We start from the raw sequence: 18,290 nt of genomic DNA, 5'->3' as shown, positions 1-18,290 counted from the left end.
ACAGAGTTCTCTAAAATTCCCATTTCATAAATTTCCAAATATATTATTCAAACATGGGACAGGCACCAACCTAATCATCATCATTGATCATTCCCAATTCTGTCAAAAAGCCTTAAATATACTGTCCCATCACACACACACACTACCAGGGCAGGGACAGCACGGGTTAGATACAGAATGAACCTCCCGCGACACTGTCCCGTCACACACTCCCAGGGCAAGGACAGCATGGGTTAGATACAGAGTGAATCTCCCTCTACACTGTCCCATCACACACTCCCAGGACAGGGACAGCACGGATTAGATACAGAGTGAATCTCCCTCTACACTGTCCCATCACACACTCCCAGGACAGGGACAGCACGGGTTAGATACAGAGTGAAGCTCCCACTACACTGTCCCATCACACACTCCCAAGGTAGGGACAGTACATTGACTGGGTCCATGCCCAGCTAATCCAGGACTTGATCCACTTGCTCCAGGAGACAGCACCCACCGCCCCCCCCCCCCCCACCCCAGCAGATTTTCCCTCTCTTAATAAGGAGAGGGCATTTGAACCGGTAGACTACCGTTTCCTGGTGGGCACTGCTGGTATTTGGGCTCGGCCCATACCTTGTAGCCTGGGTTCAGCTCTTATAGTCTGTCACAGAGAGCCTTGTCAAGATCAATAGATCATTGACAGCGCCCATTCCCTTTTGAAGAGAAGTACCTCAGGTGTGCCCCATGTCCAGCCAGTTGTACACCATCTGTCTTCTTCTTCAGAGGCTGACAGGTCTGGTTCTGCACAAACCAGACTTGGAGGTCACCCTCTCAGCCTACGCCAACAATGTGCTCTTGATGATGACAGATCCCAGTGACCTGCAGAGGATGTGTGAGTACCAGGAAGCTTTCTTAACAGCGTCCTTCACTAGGATCAACTGGGCAAAATATTCCAGACTCTTAGTGGGTCAGTGGCAGGTGGAGTCGCTGCTGGAGGAGATGAAACCTTCTGAGTAGAACACCAAGCATCTCCTCTACCTGGGAGTCTACCAGAGTCCTTCTGGGGAGACCTGGCTGGTGAACTGACAGGACCAGGAGATGAAAGTCATGCCCTGGCTGGGGCGCTGGTGAAATCTTCTCATGGTGCTTTCCTATCGAGGCAGGGTGGTGGTCATAAACCAGCTGGTGGCTTCCTTGTTGTGGTACCAGATTGTCACCTTGGCCCCACCCACTCTCCGTGTTGCAAGGATGCGGAGGAAATTAGTGAACTTCTTCTGGGACAACAGGTCCCTTCAGCAGTCCCGAATCTCCCAGTGGGCAAGGGTGGACGGTTGCTGGTGTGTGTCCATACACTTTCTGCCTCAGGACCCTGCAGAGATTCCTGTACGCTTGTAATAAGTTTCTTAGTTTGTACATGGATCTCCCAGCCGCATGCTGCTTCTGTGGGCTGGAGGAGACCATGTACCACGTGCGAGGCTGCAGCCCCTTTTCGCATATCTGTGAGGGCTACTCCTCGGCTTCTGGTTGCAATTTAGCCCCTCCCTATTTATATATGGTCATCCAGTAAGTGGGGATGATGATGTCCTTGTGAACTTGCTCCTGGAGCTGGCTAAAACCGCTATCCGCAGGCTCTGGAAGCGGGTGGCAGAAGGTTCTGCCTGGCAATGTTTAAGGGGTATGTCTGTGCCCGGGTAACCATTGAGAGGGAATACTTGCTGTCCACGTTTGTCATAGAAGCATTCTGGGACCATTAGGATGCACAGGGAATTAGCTCCATCATTGATAGAGATGGGAACATTTTAGTGTATTTACTTTCTCTAATAATTTGCCACTATTTTGTATATATATTTGCGGTATTGTATTATTGTATTTGTAACAAAGATATTTTGTTGAAATAAAGGGCTGAGACAACACCGGTTAGATACAGAGTAAAGCACGCTCCGCACTTTACACGAAGTCCTCCTATAGTTGGTCCTCCATGTAATCACTCAAGTGTTCTTCCTTCTCTAGATTTCTCACATCAGTGGCCACTGCCCAGTCTAGTCAGGCCAGCAGAGGTGAATAGTCACCCGGACTAAATAGAATATTTAGTCTTAGGACATCCCTGGACATTCCTAGCCAATGAAGTTGAGTGTTTAATGTCAGTGCAGCAGTTCAAATACCTGGGGGCAATCATCAGTGATGAAGGATCAAGACCAGAAGTCCTGGCAAGAACCGCACAGACAATGACTGCACTATCCAAACTCAAGACAATATGGAGGGACAGCAACATCACCACGAAGTACAAGATCAGACTCTTGCGTGCATTGGTATTCTCCATCTTCCTGCACACATGCGAGACATGGATCCTCACAGCAGAGCTACAGAGGAAGATACAGGCATTGAAGATGAGATGCTATCGCAACATCTTGGGCATCTCATACTTGGACCACATCACAAACGAGCAGGTTTGCAAGACCATCCAGCACCACATTGGTCCCCATGAAGACCTTCTCACAACGGTGAAGAAAAGAAAGTTGAGATGGTACAGCCACGTAGCAAGATCCAGTGGCCTTGCAAAGACTGTTCTACAAGGAACTGTGGAGGGGAGAAGGAGAGGTAGACAGAGGAGAAGATGGATGGACAACACTAGAGAATGGACAGGGAAAACATTTGCGGTGACCCAGGCTCTGGCACACAACTGCGACAGGTGGAACAGACTGGTGCAAAGCTTAACGTGACAGCGCCCTGACGACTCCACCAGGAGTTCAGGGCACAAGGCAAGGCAAGGCAAGGGCTATAAGGAGTTGCAGTATTCAACAATATCATTATGGTTTGCACTAACTGGTCGGGCCAAAAGGCTCGTGTCTGTGCTGGGTTACTCAAATAAGCACAGCAAGATCCCATGAGATGTTAGTGTCATTGAACCTTAGAACACCGCATCAGAGAAAGAGGCCCTTCAGCCCATCTCATCCACTCCAAACTGTTATGTTTCACCACCTTCCATACCCTTCCCATCCACGTACCTATCCAAATCCCTCTTCAGTGTTGAAATCAAACCCGCAACCACCACTTCCACTGGGAACTCATACTCGTGCCACCCTGAGTGAAGAAGTTCCCCTTAAACATTTCAAGCTTTCATCTTTAACCCCATGACCTCTAGTTCTAGTCTCACCCGATCTTAGTGGAAAAAGCCTACTTGCATTTGCCCGCCCTATACCCCTCATAATTTTGTGTACCTCTATCAAATCTCCCCTCACTTTCCTGCGCTCCAGTGAATAAAGTCCTAACTATTCAACCTTTCCCAATAACTCAGGCCCTCAAGTCCCAGCAATGTCCTTGTAAGTTTTCTCTGTACCCTTTCCACCTTACTGATATCATAGTTATGCTCTGTTGTATTGTCTCTCTCAGTGACGATGCTGGCATGAGACAGAAGCAAGAATACCCTTGGCCTGATTTTAAGGAAAACCCTGCAACCACTCCAATCCACCTTGGGAATGCAGGCAAGTCCTCCGTCCAGTCTTCACACTGAAGGAGCGGCCTGGGAAGCTGCTCGGACCATGAAGCCAGAAGACACAGGGGCAGAATTAGGCCATTCACCCCATTGCCACTGCTCCACCACTCAATCACAGCTGATCAGCCCCATTCTCCTGCCTCCTCTCCATAGCCTTTGAGGCCCTTACTAATCAAAAACATATCAACATCCGCTTTAAAATATACCCGATGACTTGGCTTCTGTGGCAACGAGTCCCACAGATTCACTACCCTCTGGCCAAAGAAATTCTCTGTTTGAACCCACCCCCCACTGGCTCGCCGAGCGAGATAATGACAATGTGGGCAGTGATGACACAGAGAGCTGGGATTCCATCCAGGAACAGACACAGGAGCTGTGATGCACGCTGACTAAAGACTGTGTTTAGCTGCGCTAATTCCACACCCTCACACCCAGGGGAGGTAAAAATACATTTTGTGACGCTCAGTGAATCAGAGACCCTCTGTTTCCATGATTAAGCAGAGCGTGCTGTGCCTTCCACTAGTGTTTTGGCTTTGCAACTGCTCTGCTCATGACTGCAGGAAACTGCAGAGCGCTGTAGATGCAGGCTCGGCACATGACAGAAACCAGCCTCCCCTCTGCGGACTCTATCTATACTGCTGTCTGCCTCAGGAAAGCAGCCAGCACTATCAAAGACACCAGCCACCCCAGACATTCTCTCTCCTCCCCTCTGCCCTCGGGCAGAAGGCGCAAGAGCCCGAGAGAGCGTACACCAGGATCAAGGGCGGATTCTGTCCTGGTGTTATGGATGACCTCTTGACCTCACAATCTACCTTGTTATGATCTTGCAGTTTATTGATTACCTGCACTAAACATTTTCAGTAGCTTTAGCACTTGATTCTATAGTTACTGTTTTACCTATTCTAGCTCAATGCACTGTGTAATGATTTGATCTGTTTAAACAATGTACAAGACAAGCTTTTCACCGACAACAATAGTACAATGCAAGACAATCTCCTGATGGCTTAGCGGATGAATGCACAGGGAGGAAGGGAAAGCTGCCTGTCAGGAGCTGGTCATCACATCCAATGGATTTTTGGATATTATTTCAGTGTCAGGGGTCCCCTTTATACACAGTGCCCTTTCCAGTAGGCTTCTTCAACAGTGATCACAGACACCAAGAGCATAGACAAAGGTCCAACACGTCCAACCCCACTTCACTGCTTGGTGCCCAGAAACCCAAGCTCCAGGGAATGACAGATGCCCAAAGAACTGGTATCCTGGAGAACCTGGGCCCAGAGCATTAGTACGCAGGAACCTGCATCCCAGAGAACTGATACCCATTAACCTGTATGGCAGAGAACTGGCATCCCAGAACATATATACCAGAGTGTGCCCAGAACATGTATACCACAGTACTGCACCCCAGAACGTGTATACCAGAGTACTGGCACCCCAGAACGTGTATACCAGAGTACTGGCACCCCAGAACGTGTATACCAGAGCACTGTCACCCTAGACTATGTATACCAGTGCATTGGTTCCCCAGACGTGTCATCAGAAAATTAAACTAGTTTCCATGCAATATTTACTCTATAACTGGGACCCAGGAACCTGTATGCCAAAGAGTCCCAACCACAGCAACAGTATATTGTCAGCAGCCAAGACAAGCGGGTACCAAAGTATATTAAAGACAGCTAATTGAAGTTAAAGGTGCCTTGAAAGTTTCTAATGTACTTTCACGCTGAAAAAAAATCAGCCCTGGGATACACAAAATGAGAGGTTGTAAATCATAAAGTGATAGGAAGAAGATGGACTGAGAGGCAGAACCCACCAAAATATTTTTAGTGACTTTCAAGGCTGCAAATTAAGGGCCGTTAAATTTTAGTCCAGAATGACATTTCTTGCTGTCTAATTAGCACATAATTTTAAAATTATGCTCTGCTGCTTTCTACTCTAATTAAACAATCCTGCATCTGGCAATTTCTTGCATTGGGTCCAGTGGAACCAGCAGACAGGAACAGTGAGTTAACCCTGTAGGTTGTGGGAGGGAAAGAGAGAATATGGAGTGACAGAAAGACTGGGTAGGGAGGGGTTTGGAAAGAGTGAGGGAGAAAATTGATCTGGAAACACCAATCCCCAAAAGTGGAAAATCCTACAGCCCAGCCCAGCCCAGCCCCGCCCAGCCCAGGGGGGTGGGTTCAAATCCTAAAGCCCTCCCCACAATTGAGTACATCTACAAGGAGTGCTGCCACAAGAAAGCAGCGCCCATCAGCAAGGACCCCCACCATCCAGGACACGCTCTCTTCTCACTGCCACCATCGGGAAGGAGGTACAGGAGCCTTAGGTGCCACACCAGCAGGTTCAGGAACAGTTACTACCCTACAACCATCAGGCCTCTGAACCAGCATGGCTAACTTCAGTCACCTGTAGACTGAACTGATTCCACAACCTATAGTCTCAATTTCAAGGACTCTACAATGAAGCCTTCCCTGGTCATATTCCCCAACTCTTCCTCTGCTACACTGACGACATCACTGGTTCTGCTTCATGCACCCGTGCTGAGCTCGTTAATTTCATCAATTTTGCCTCTAACTTCCATCCTGCCCTTAAATTCACTTGGACCATCTCTGACACCACCCTCCCCTTTCTTGATCTCTCTGTCTCTATCTCTGGAGACAAACTGTCAACCAACAACTTTTATAAACCTACTGAGTCCCCTGGTTATCTCGACTATCTTCCCACCCTATCTCATAAAAATGCTATTCCCTTTTCTCAGATTCTTCACCACCACATCTGTTCTCAGGATGAGGCTTTCTGTTCCAGGATATTTGAGGTGGCTTCCTTTTTTAAAGAACAAGGTTTCCCTCCCTCTATTCTTGTTGCTGCCTCACTCACATCTCCCCCATTTCCCCTACATCTATGCTCACCCCATCTTCCTGCCTTCATAATAGTGATAGAGCCCCCTTGTCCTTACCTACCACTCGATCAGTCTCCGCATCCATCACGTTATCCTCTGCAACTTCCATCACCTCCAAAGGGACCCTATCACTAAACATATTTTACCTCCCCCCCTGCCCTCGCTCTCCACATGGATCGCTACCTCTGTGATTCGCGTGTCCGTTCATCCCTCCCCATTAATCTCCCTCCAGGGACTTACCTATGCAAACAGCCTAAATGCTACACCTGCCCAAACACCACCACCCTCACCTCCATTCAGGGCCCCAAACAGTCCTTCCAGGTGAGACAACACTTTACCTATGAATCTGCTGGGGTTGTCTACTGTGTCCGGTGCTCCCGATGCGGCCTCCTCCACATTGGTGAGACCCGTCGTAAATTGGGGGACCGCTTCATCGAGCATCTTCACACCATCCACCACAGGCGAGACTTCCCAGTGGCCAAACATTTTAATTCCAGCTCCCATTCCCTTTCCAACATGCCAATCCATGGCCTCCTCTTGTGACAAGATGAGGCCACCCTCAGGGTGGAGGAGCAGCGCCTTATATTCTGTCTGAGTAGCCTCCAACCTGATTGCATGAATATCGATTTCTCCTTCCCCTCTGTTCCCCACTCTGACCTTTTACTTCTCATGTGCCCATTACTCCCCCCAGTGTCCCCTGCCCCTTCACTTTCTCCTGTTGTCCATTCCCGTGTCCAACTCTTGACCTTCCCACCCACCTAGATTCACCTATCACATTCCAGCTAGCCTCCTTCCCCCTCCCCCCACCTTCTAACTCTGGCATCTTTTCCTTTCCCTCTCAGTCCTGATGAAGGGTCTCGACTCGAAACGTTGACTGTTTACTCTTTTCCGTAGATGCTGCCTGACTTGCTGAGTTCCTCCAGCACTTATGTGTGTTGCTTGTTATTTTTCCTTTTAATGAATGAATGAATTAATTAGTTTTGTTTGCAGTTTATCTTTTTTAGTTTCAATCTTTGTGTGTAGTTTCCCATTGAAAGACAACTCAGATTCCTAGGACACATCATGTGGAAAGATGAACTCGAAAAACTCATGCTCTCTGGAAAGATCGAGGGGAGCAAACCTAGAGGAAGACCTCAGCTTGTGTACATCAAAAGCCCAGCCAGGTGGCTACACATCGAGGGAATGGAAGTCATCCAAAATACGAAGGATAGATCTATAAGGAAGACCATGGTCACCAACGTCTGCATCGGATATGGTACCCAGACAGACAGTTTCTCCTTGATTCAATTGTATTTCCCTATTCTACTATGAATGCCTGCAAGAAAATGAATCTCAGGGTTATATATGGTGACGTATTTGTACTTTGATAATAAATCTACTTTGAACTTCGAATAACAGCCATGCAAACTCATTCTGCTTTTGTGATGGGTGTGGGATAATTATTGGTCAGGGCACAAAGGAGGCTTTATGTTTGTGGTTGGTAGAGAATTTGTATATACATACCGAAGAGGTGGAGCTTCAAGAAGGCAACATCCATCACTAAAGACCGTTACAAACTGGGAGATGCCCTCTTCTTGTTACTATCATCAGGAAGGCAAAACATCAGCCTGACGACCTACTTTCAATGATTTAGGACAGCTCCACGATCAGGGTGGTCCATGAACACTACTTCAATATTCCTCCTTTGGTGCAATATTTTGTAATTTATAGCAATTTTTATGTATTGTGCTGTAATGCTGCTGCAAACAGCTAATTTCACCTCATACTGGTCAGTGATCATAATCCTGATTCCGATTAAGGTAAACATGCCTTTTTAACCTCTGCATAGCCACGCTCCTGTACACGGAGAGAAGGAGCACAGAAGGATGCCAAGAGGTCCCATCAGCTAACTATCCAAAAAATGGCTCGTGTTACAGCGTTATTGGACTGGTTTTACTGATGATCAGTGACGCGTTCAAATCCCACCACAACTGGAGCATTAGTTAAATTAAGTAAGTAGTGCAAAAATAGAAATTAAAAAAAGTGAGGTGATGTTCATGGGTTCAATGTCCATTCAGAAATCAGATGGCAGAGGGGAAGAAGCTGTTCCTGAATCATTGAGTGTGTGCCTTCAGGCTTCTGTACCTCCTTCCTGACGGTAGCAATGAGAAGGGGGCATGTCCTGGGTGGTAGGTGTCTATGGAGACGAAGTTGACATTTTGGGCCTGACTCTCCATCAGATCCTGATGACCGGCCTCAAACTGAAATGTCAACAGTTTATTCCTCTCTATAGATGCTGCCCGGCCGTCTGAATCCTCCAGCATTTTGTACGTGTTGTTCTGGGTTTACAAGTCCTTGAAGGTGAAAGATGGGAGGAGGGTAAAATCTACGGGAGCAGAAGTACTCCATTAGGCTTCTAGTGCTGGAGCTAATGGACAAACATGAGGCTACTTTTCAGATTTACCTGGGTAGTATCCAACTTGGTGGCATTATCACTGAAAGTAACTCAAACTTTCGGGAACTGCTCAAGTAACTTCTCAAATACTTCACTTTACTTCAATAAATCCTCAACATTCCAGGAATTTCAGGCTTTTGCGCAGTAAAGTAGTAATTTTATGGTTTGTATTGTACTGCTGCCACAAAAACAAATTTCATGTTAAACCTGACTCTGATATGAGTGTCTATTGTGGACTGAGAGGGGGAAGGGGGCAGGGAGAGCAGAATCATGGTTGGGAAAAAGGGAGGGAGCGGGAAGCAGTAGAGAGGCACTCAGTAATGACCAATAAACCAGTTGTTTAGAATCAAGTGACTTTGCCCAGTGTCTCAAGGCTGGGTGTGTCTGTAACTGCACCACCCTCCTGGCCTGGCACTCCTTCTCTGCCACCCGTCTCACACCCCTCCCGTGATGCTCCACCCTCGCCATTCCCAACATCCTTTACTCCCACCAGATTTACAAAAATCACTGTCCGCGCCACATTGACAAGTGCAGTACCGTGCAACAGCTACTGGCAGTGTCATGAAGCTTTTTTTTCCCACTATTTCTGTGGATCTGGGCATCCTGACAAGATCAGCATCGATTGCTCAGCTGTTATCTCCCTCGAGAAAAATGGTGCCCGGCCAACCATGACCTGAAATGGCTTCTCCTGCTATAGATGCTCCCATGGTGATATTAGGGCGGGACTTCTGGGACTTGGACCAACAAGAATGAAAGGACAGTGATATTTTTCCATGTTTGTCCGCCCTGGTGAACTCCAATTTGAGGACCTGTGAGCAGTTTGTATGTGCGGATAATAATCTCATTGACGACACCTTCCATCACAGCTGGTAAGTAACTGTATTGGTCTTGGTTTATCATTGCTGCAAATAGCAACGTCCAGTGAAAAGCTTCTCTTGCATGTTATTTGTACAGATCAAGTCATGACAGAGGTTGTCCTTGAGTCTGGTGGTGCATGCTTTCAGGCTTCTGCCCAGTGGGAGGGGTCGGAAAGAGAATGGCTGGGACGGGTGGGTCTTTGATTATGCAGGCTGCTCGACAGAGGCGGTGACAAGTGTGGACAGAGTCCCTGACGGGCTGGCTGCTTCCACTGACGCAGCAGCTCTCTGCTGTTCTTGTGGTCACATGTGGAGCAGCTGCCACACCAAGCCACGAAACACACAGATAGAACGCTTTCTCGAGCGCGTGGTTAACAATCGGTTAGGTCAACGGTGATCTGGCTGGTAATCTACAGGAACTGTAAACCAAACGATTTCCCAACGTGTTGGATAGATGCCAGTGTCGGGACTGTAATTGAAATGGGATAGAAATGGTTGATCATTAAATCCTTGGTAATTTATGAAGAACTCTGGATATTTCTACAGATGTGAAACAATTCAGTTCAGGATTGTACAGGCCCTTTGTCCCATGTTGTTGTGCCAACCTTTTAACCTACTTCAAGATCAATGTAACCACTCCCTCCAATGTGTTTCTTTCCTTCATCCATCAAACAGTAGAAGTAGGATTATTAGTCTCGCCTCTAGTGTGCCGAACAGATATGTTTAATGGATCATCTAAAGGAAAGCATCTCACCTATACCCCCAAATGGCACTGAGCACTCCACATACCTATGAAGTAACAGTTTTCTGAAAACTGGAACCTCCGCCAGGTCTACATGTGTGTGAGGGTGAGAGTGAGAGAGAGGGTGGAACATAGGGGGGGAGAGAGGGGAGAGAGAGGGGAGAGAGGGGGGAGAGGGGGGGGAGGGGGGGAGAGAGGGGGGAGAGAGGGGGAGAGAGGGGGAGAGAGGGGGAGAGAGGAGAGAGGGGAGTGGGGGGGAGAGGGAGGAGAGGGGGAGAGAGAGGGGGAGATGTAAGTGCCTTCAACAGGTTTCCAGGAGAGGTGGTAGATGCAGATATGATACCAACATTTAAGAGGCATGTAGACAGACATGTGAACAGGGAACGGGGGGAATAAAGACCATGTGCGGACAGATGTGTAGTTTAAATTTACATTGTGGTTGGCTTAGATAGGTTGGTTCATGTTCTGCACTCTTCTACATTCTATGATGAAACTTCCTAATTTTGTATAAGTCCATCTGCCTCAGTGATGCCCACAAGGAAAGGCCTGTACGTGATTCCAGGCAGACCAATCACTAACCATGCTCTGTGAGTGCTGCACTTCAAAAAACTCAGGGCAAGGACGTGCGGATGGTAAGTACCGACCTTGCTGGCAGTGATCGAGTTGGAACTTTGCAGTGCGATTGTTTACATCAGCAAAGTTAGCCTTAGGTTAAGTAAACGTACAGAGGGACAAGAAGCAGGAAATAAAATAAAGAATAACCTGCATTGTACCGCTGCCAAAAACAACAAATTTCACGACGCATGCTGGTGATATTAAACCCGATTCTGATACATGTTGGAATCCAGTCCGCATCTATCACTTCCCCTGGTCGTTCTACAGTCTCATCACCCTCTGAGTGAAGAAGTCCCACTTAAATATTTCACCTTTCACCCTTAACCCATGAGTGGGGGTAGGACGACTCATGTCACTCAGTTCGAGTGTAAATAGGATGAACAAAATATCCCAAACATTGCTATCAGAACCCACACTGAGCAAATAAATAAAACTATCTCATATCATTGGCCTGAGGGTAGAAAGACCTCGGGGACAGTGATGTTCAAAGGAGGAAGAGAAATTATCACCATAAGTGATTGCGACACCAGGATCTGACACCTTTACACCTTGGGTATGATAGTTTACACTGCAATCTGTGATAAGGTGTAGGTGGAAATTATTGGAAGTTCTAGAGAGAGTAATTGATGTTGACAGCACATGTACACTATACTCCATCGAAGAAAGGAGCTATGGAGTCAGAATCAGGCAATTTCTCCCTCTTCTCTCTCCATGTTCCCCTCCTTCTGGCTCCCGTCTTACCTCTTCTCTTCTTCCCACCTGCCCATCATCTCCCTCTGGTGCTCCTCCTCTTCCTTTCCTTTCTCCCAAGGTCCACTGTCCTCACCGATCAGATTCTCTCTTCTTCTTCTTCATGCCTTTACCTCTTTCACCTATCACCTCCCAGCCTCTTCTCTCACCCCACTCACCATCCCTCTCTCCTGCCATTTTGTACTCCTCCTCTCCCCCCCCTCACCATCACCATCTTAGTCTGCCTCTTCCACTCCAGTCCTGAGGTAGGGTCTCAGCCTGAAATATCAACTGTTTATTAATTTCCATAGATGCTGCCTGACCTGCTGAGTTCCTCCAGCATTGTGTGCGTGTGTGTGTGTGTGTGTGTGTTGCACTAGGTAATCCCACCACCTTTTGCATGACTCTCAGGGGTTCAGCTGGCATGGCGGGGATGGTTTGGGGGCAGGTTTTGAGGCATTGCTGTCAAAGCGTCACCATCAAATCGAGTCAGGGCTGAAGTCACTTGGCAGAGCACACACTAAATTAATCATCAGTCTGAGACTGTGGATCTGCAAGGAACATCTCTGAACTTGCTCCTTCCTTTCTGCTTATTCCAGTAAGAGTTCCTCAGTCAACACTTGAGGCCATAAGACATAGCAGCAGAATGAGACCATTTGGCCCATTGAGTCTGCTCTGCCATTCCATCATGGCTGATTTATTGTCCCTCTCAACCCCATTCTTCTGCCTTCCACCTGTAACCTTTGGCACCCTTACTAATCCAGAACCTATCAACCTCTGCTTTAAATATACCCAATGACACTGCCATCTGTGGCAATGAATTCCACAACAATTCTTCTGGCTAAACAGATTCCTCATCATCTCTGTTCTAAAGAGGCACCCTTCTATTTTGATGCAATGTCCCATGGTCTGAGACTCCCTCATTATGGGAACCATCCTCTCAATGTTCACTCCATCTAAGCCTTTCAATATTTGAAAGGTTTCAATGGGACCCCCCCCCCCCCTTATTCTTCTGAACCCCAGTGAGGACAGGCCAAGAGCCATCAAATGGTCTTCATATTATCAACCCTTTCATTCCCAGGATCATTCTTGTGGACCTCCTCTTGAAGTACTTGAGGTGTTTCAGACAGAACCATAAAAGCAAAGTCTCTGCAGATTCAAGCAGACGGACTTTTGAGTCTGGGCTTTGAAATCTTCAGCTGCAGAAGTGAATCAGCGAGGGGCCCTGGTCAGTCCAGACCAAAGACATGGAGCACGCCAGTTTCAGGTGCTCAGCTGCTTGTGAGCTCGAGTTTTCTATTCCCAGACCTGAGCACCTGAATCTAGTCCAACATGATTCACTAGCAGGGGAGTCGATGGGCTGAATGGCCTAATTCTGCCCCTATATCTTATGGTCTTAATATGGCATGGCTAGAAAGGATGGGGCATTCAAGGTTCAACTTCATTCACAGGAAGATGGAGACGAATCCATAGAATTACTCTGGAATATGCATACAACATAGAACATTACAGTGCAGTACAGGCTGTTTGGCCCTCGATATTGTGTAAACTTCTAACCTACTCCAAGATCAATCTAACTTTTCCCTCCCACATAGAACTCCATTTTTCTATTATCCATGTACTTTTAAAAGAGTATCCATAAGAAACCCTTAAAAACATTTGCAAGTTATTCTACAGACATACTGTGTAGAGCATTCTGACTGGCTGCATCACCTTCTGGTTTGGTGTGGGAGGTGCTGCTACTGCACAGGATCAAAGTAAGCTGCAGAGTTGTAAACTCAGTCAGCTCCATCATGGGCACTAGCCTCCGTAGCATCCAGAACACCTTTCAAGCAGCGATGCCTCAAAAAAGCAACATCAATCATTGAGGACCCCCATCACCCAAGACATGCCCTCTTCTCATTGCTACAATCAGGGAGGAGGTACAGGAGCCTGAAGGCACACACTCAGTGATTCAGGACCAGCTTCTTCCCCTCTGCCATCCGATCTCTGAATGAACATTGAGCCCATGAGCACTACCTCACTACTTTTTTATTTCTATTTTTGCACTACTTAATTTAACTATTAAATTATATTGTATTTCACCATTTTTCTATTATTATGTATTGCATTGTACTGCACATTTCACGACATATGCTGGTGATAACTTTTTTTAATACTTTATACTTTATTGTCGCCAAACAATCGATACTAGACCGTACAATCATCACAGAGATATTTGATTCTGCGCTTCCCGCTCCCTGGAGTACAAATCAATAGTAAATATTAAAATAAATATACAAAGTATATCCTTTGATGTTTGATCTTCTTTCAGCTACGACTCAGTGATGCCCACAACATCCTTCTGACCAAACTCTAATAGCGCCATGAGTTCATCCACCTTATTCCGAATGCTACGTGCACTTAAGTACAGCATCTTCAGTCCTGCATTCTTCGCCCTTTTGAATTTTGTCTCTGTGGTACAACTTAACTCTTTGCTCTGTCTGTATTTGTACCAGTCATTGGCTTGTCCTTCCTTACATTCATGTTACACTCATCACCTACTTGTAAACCTGCTGGCTCATCCTCAGCTCCATCATACTGGTTCCCATCCCCTGCCATATTAGTTTAAACCACTCCCACGCTTCTGGTGCCAACATAGCATGCTTATAACTTAGTACATCTACTCCATGTCTTTGGAATGTGGGAAGAAACCAGAGCACGCAGAGGAAACCTACGTGGTCACAGGGAGAATGTACAGCGGAGGGAGTTGAACCCCAACAGTGATCACTCATGTTGTAAAGTGTTACGCTAACTATGCTGCTCCTAGGAGCACCAGACAGAACTGTTGCACTTTTCTTTGGATGGTGACTACCAAAGTGAAAGCTGATTCACAGCAATTGAAAGCCCAGACCTCTCAACCAGTTAGTTAACATTCCATTAGCTAACAGAGTAAGCACTGGCTGGAAAATAGACCAAGAGTTTCTGCATGTGCTGGAAATCTCGAGCAATAGATACACAACGCTGAAGGAACTCAGCAGATCAGATATCATCTATGGAGGGGAAGAAACAGTTGACATTTCAAGCCAAGGAGTCCTGATGATGGGTCTCAGCCTGAAACATCGACTGTCTATTTCCATCCATAGGTGCTGCCTCATCTGCTGAGTTCCTCCAGCAATTTGTGTGTGACTGGCTAGGCTAAAATTGGTAATGCAGCGCTAATCGATTGGTCCACAGTTGGTTACATGGGACAATTGTTTTGCTTCCCACCACTCTCTCCAAATGGAAATCAAAACCGCCTTCAGGTTCTAAACGCAGAACAAAGAATACGGCCGACAACTCTAACCCACTGTGCTTGGCAAGTACTCAGTCGGATGGGCTTTAAGCCTCCCTATAATCTACTGACATCCTTGCTTGAAAGATACCAATAATTGAAATCCCTCAATGAATTATATAGAGTGAGGCAGGAGTGGTAACAGGCAGCCAGTGCCTCCACTACAACACACACATGCATGTGCACACTCACATATACAGTAATCACACATATACACCCACATGTACAATATATACAGTACAGCGAAATGCTTAAGTACATATGTACAAGCACCCATACACGTTTACGTACGTATACATTCAGATATCTATTCATTTATTTACTTATTTATTTATTGAGATAAATAACTTCCCCTCTACCATCCAATTTCTCAATGGGCATTAAGCTCATGAACATGACCTCACTACATTTTTATTTCTTTTTTTTTGCACTACTGGTTTAATATCTATTTATATATCTCCAAGTGTGTGTGTGTCTCTCTCTCACACACGCACGCACACACACACACACACACACACACACACACACTTACTGTAACTCAGTAAGGTTTTCTCACTATTATTCTGTATTGCAACAAACTGCTGTTGCAAAGTTAACAAATGGCACGACCAGTGCCGGTGATGTTAAACCAGGTATTTATTGAGATACAGCATGGAATTGTCCCTTCTGGCCCTTCGAGCCACACCCCTGGCAAACCCCGATTAAACCCTAGCCTAATATGGGACAATTTACAATGATCAATCAACCTGCTAACCAGTAGGTCTTTGGACCGCGGGAGGAAACCAGAGCACCCGGAGGAAATCCATGGGGTCACGGAGAGAGCGTACAAACTCCTTACAGGCAGCGGCGGGCGGGAATTGAACCTGGGTTGCACTGGCACTGTAAAGTGTTGTGCTAACCATATCACACTGGTGCTCCTACTTTTTACACGTGAGCACACACAAGCACATTTCAACACCTGCACACATGTACACATATATGCATATGTGTACATTGAAAGACACGTACAAACACCCTGATGCACATACACAAGAGTACGTACACATGCACAAGTACAAGCACACACTTGTACACCATGCAAACGCGGAGTTGCACACGCGTGCTCACAGACACACAAGCACACATGCACTTGCAGACACCCCCACAGCTTCAGGGTGTGTGGAAGGAGTGACTGATGCTCCCAACGTGAGGAATGGGAGGGTGGGCTTGATGGGGACTCAAAGTGTAGGAAAGGATCATTGGATTTGTAGACTCATTTGGCCGAATGGCCTAATTCTGCTCCCGTATCTTATGTAGAATTGTTATTTTTCTTGTAGTTTAATTTTCCTATGTTTGTTTGCAATTTTATATAATCACCTATATGTATGCAATCGTTCAGTGAACTTTCCAGCGATTGTAGTATAGCTGTTTAGATATTTTCTTGAAGCTTCTCAGTTTTTTTCTGCAGCAAGTGTCTCTCCGATCTGATAATGAGACGACCACAACCTCTTTGTCCTTGTATTTTCTTCCTTTGTCCTTTGTCTTGTAGCGTTTAATAAAACCTCCACGAGCAACAAGTTTCATGCCTCATTCTTGACTCCTGAAGCAGGTTTGGATCACAAACATCGGGATCACACAGGCTCGAGTGATATTGAGCACTGGTGTGAAGACAAATTGGGAGAGAAGGCAAAGACCGACTGAGAGAGTGTTCCTGATATCAATAATACAGCAGCCTAATGACCATTTGGCGGAGACACTAATTGGAGGTTCAGCATTCCAGTGGTGGTTCATCCTGGGATAATTCACTACAGCTGCTGTCTAATGGCATCCAATTATAGCACCCAATCATCAGGCCTTCCTCTCTGCAGATTGATCATTTACTTGGCACGTCTCTGGGTGATTTTACACAGGCACTTATCCCTGTTCGGAGAGGCAGAGGGCATTCGAACAGGAAGCACCGATTAAAAAGTAGAGTTTCTGCAGATTATGGGAAGCAGTGGGCAACACAAGCAAAATGCTGGAGGAACTCAGCAAGCTGGGCTAATAACTCTGGATGACGGGCCTCTGTCTGAATCGCTCACTTTTATTTCCCGACATAGAGGCTGTCATATTTGCAGAGTTCCTCCATAACAACATAAGAAATAGGAGCAGGAGTAGGCTATCCAGCCCATCGGGCCTGTCCACCATTCAATAAGATCGTGGCTGATCTGTCCGTAAACTCAGCTCCATCTACCTGCCTTTTCCCCATAACCCTTAGTTCTCCTACTATGTAAAAACCTATCTAACTGTACCTTAAATATATTTAGTGAAGAAGCCTCAACTGCTTCCCTGGGCAGAGAATTCCACAGATTCACCACTCTCTGGGAAAAACAGTTTCTCCTCATCTCTGTCCTAAATCTTCTCCCCTGAATCTTGAGGCAATGTCCCCTAGTTCTAGTCTCACCTACCAATGGAAACAACTTTCCTACTTCTATCTTTCACAACTTTGTATGTTTCTATAAGATCCCCTCTCATTCTTCTGAATTCCAGAGAGTATAGTCCCTGGTGACTCATCTGCCTCATAGGTTAATGCCTTCATCCCTGGAATCAACCTGGTGAACCTCCTCTGCACTGTCTCCAAAGCCAGTATATCATTTCTCAAGTATGGAGACCAGAACTGCACACAGTACTCCAGGTGTGGCCTCACCAGTACCCTGTATAGTTGCAGCATGACCTCCCTGCTCTTGAATTCAATCCCTCTAGCAATGAAGGCCAACATTCCGTTCGCCTTCTTAATAACCTGTTGTACCGGCAAGCCAACTTTTTGAGATTCATGAACAAGCACTCCCAAGTCCCTCTGCACAACAGCATGCTGCAATCTTTCACCATCTAAATAATAACCTGCTCTTCTATTATTCCTTCCAAAGTGGATGATCTCACATTTAACAAAAACAACAGGAATTCTGCAGATGCTGGAAATTCAAGCAACACACATCAAAGTTGCTGGTAAACGCAGCAGGCCAGGCAGCATCTCTAGGAAGAGGTGCAGTCGACGTTTCAGGCCGAGACCCTTCGTCAGGACTAACTGAAGGAAGAGTGAGTAAGGGATTTGAAAGTTGGAGGGGGAGGGGGGGATCCAAAATGATAGGAGAAGACAGGAGGGGGAGGATTTACCAACATTGTATTCCATCTGCCAGACCTTGGCCCACTCACTTAACCTATCCATATCCCTCTGCAGACACTCCACATCCTCTGTACAATTTGTTTTTCC

Source organism: Mobula birostris, chromosome 21 (genome assembly GCF_030028105.1).
Source record: "Mobula birostris isolate sMobBir1 chromosome 21, sMobBir1.hap1, whole genome shotgun sequence".
Lineage (NCBI taxonomy): Eukaryota > Metazoa > Chordata > Chondrichthyes > Myliobatiformes > Myliobatidae > Mobula > Mobula birostris.
Note: the sequence above shows the minus strand (reverse complement) of the source record.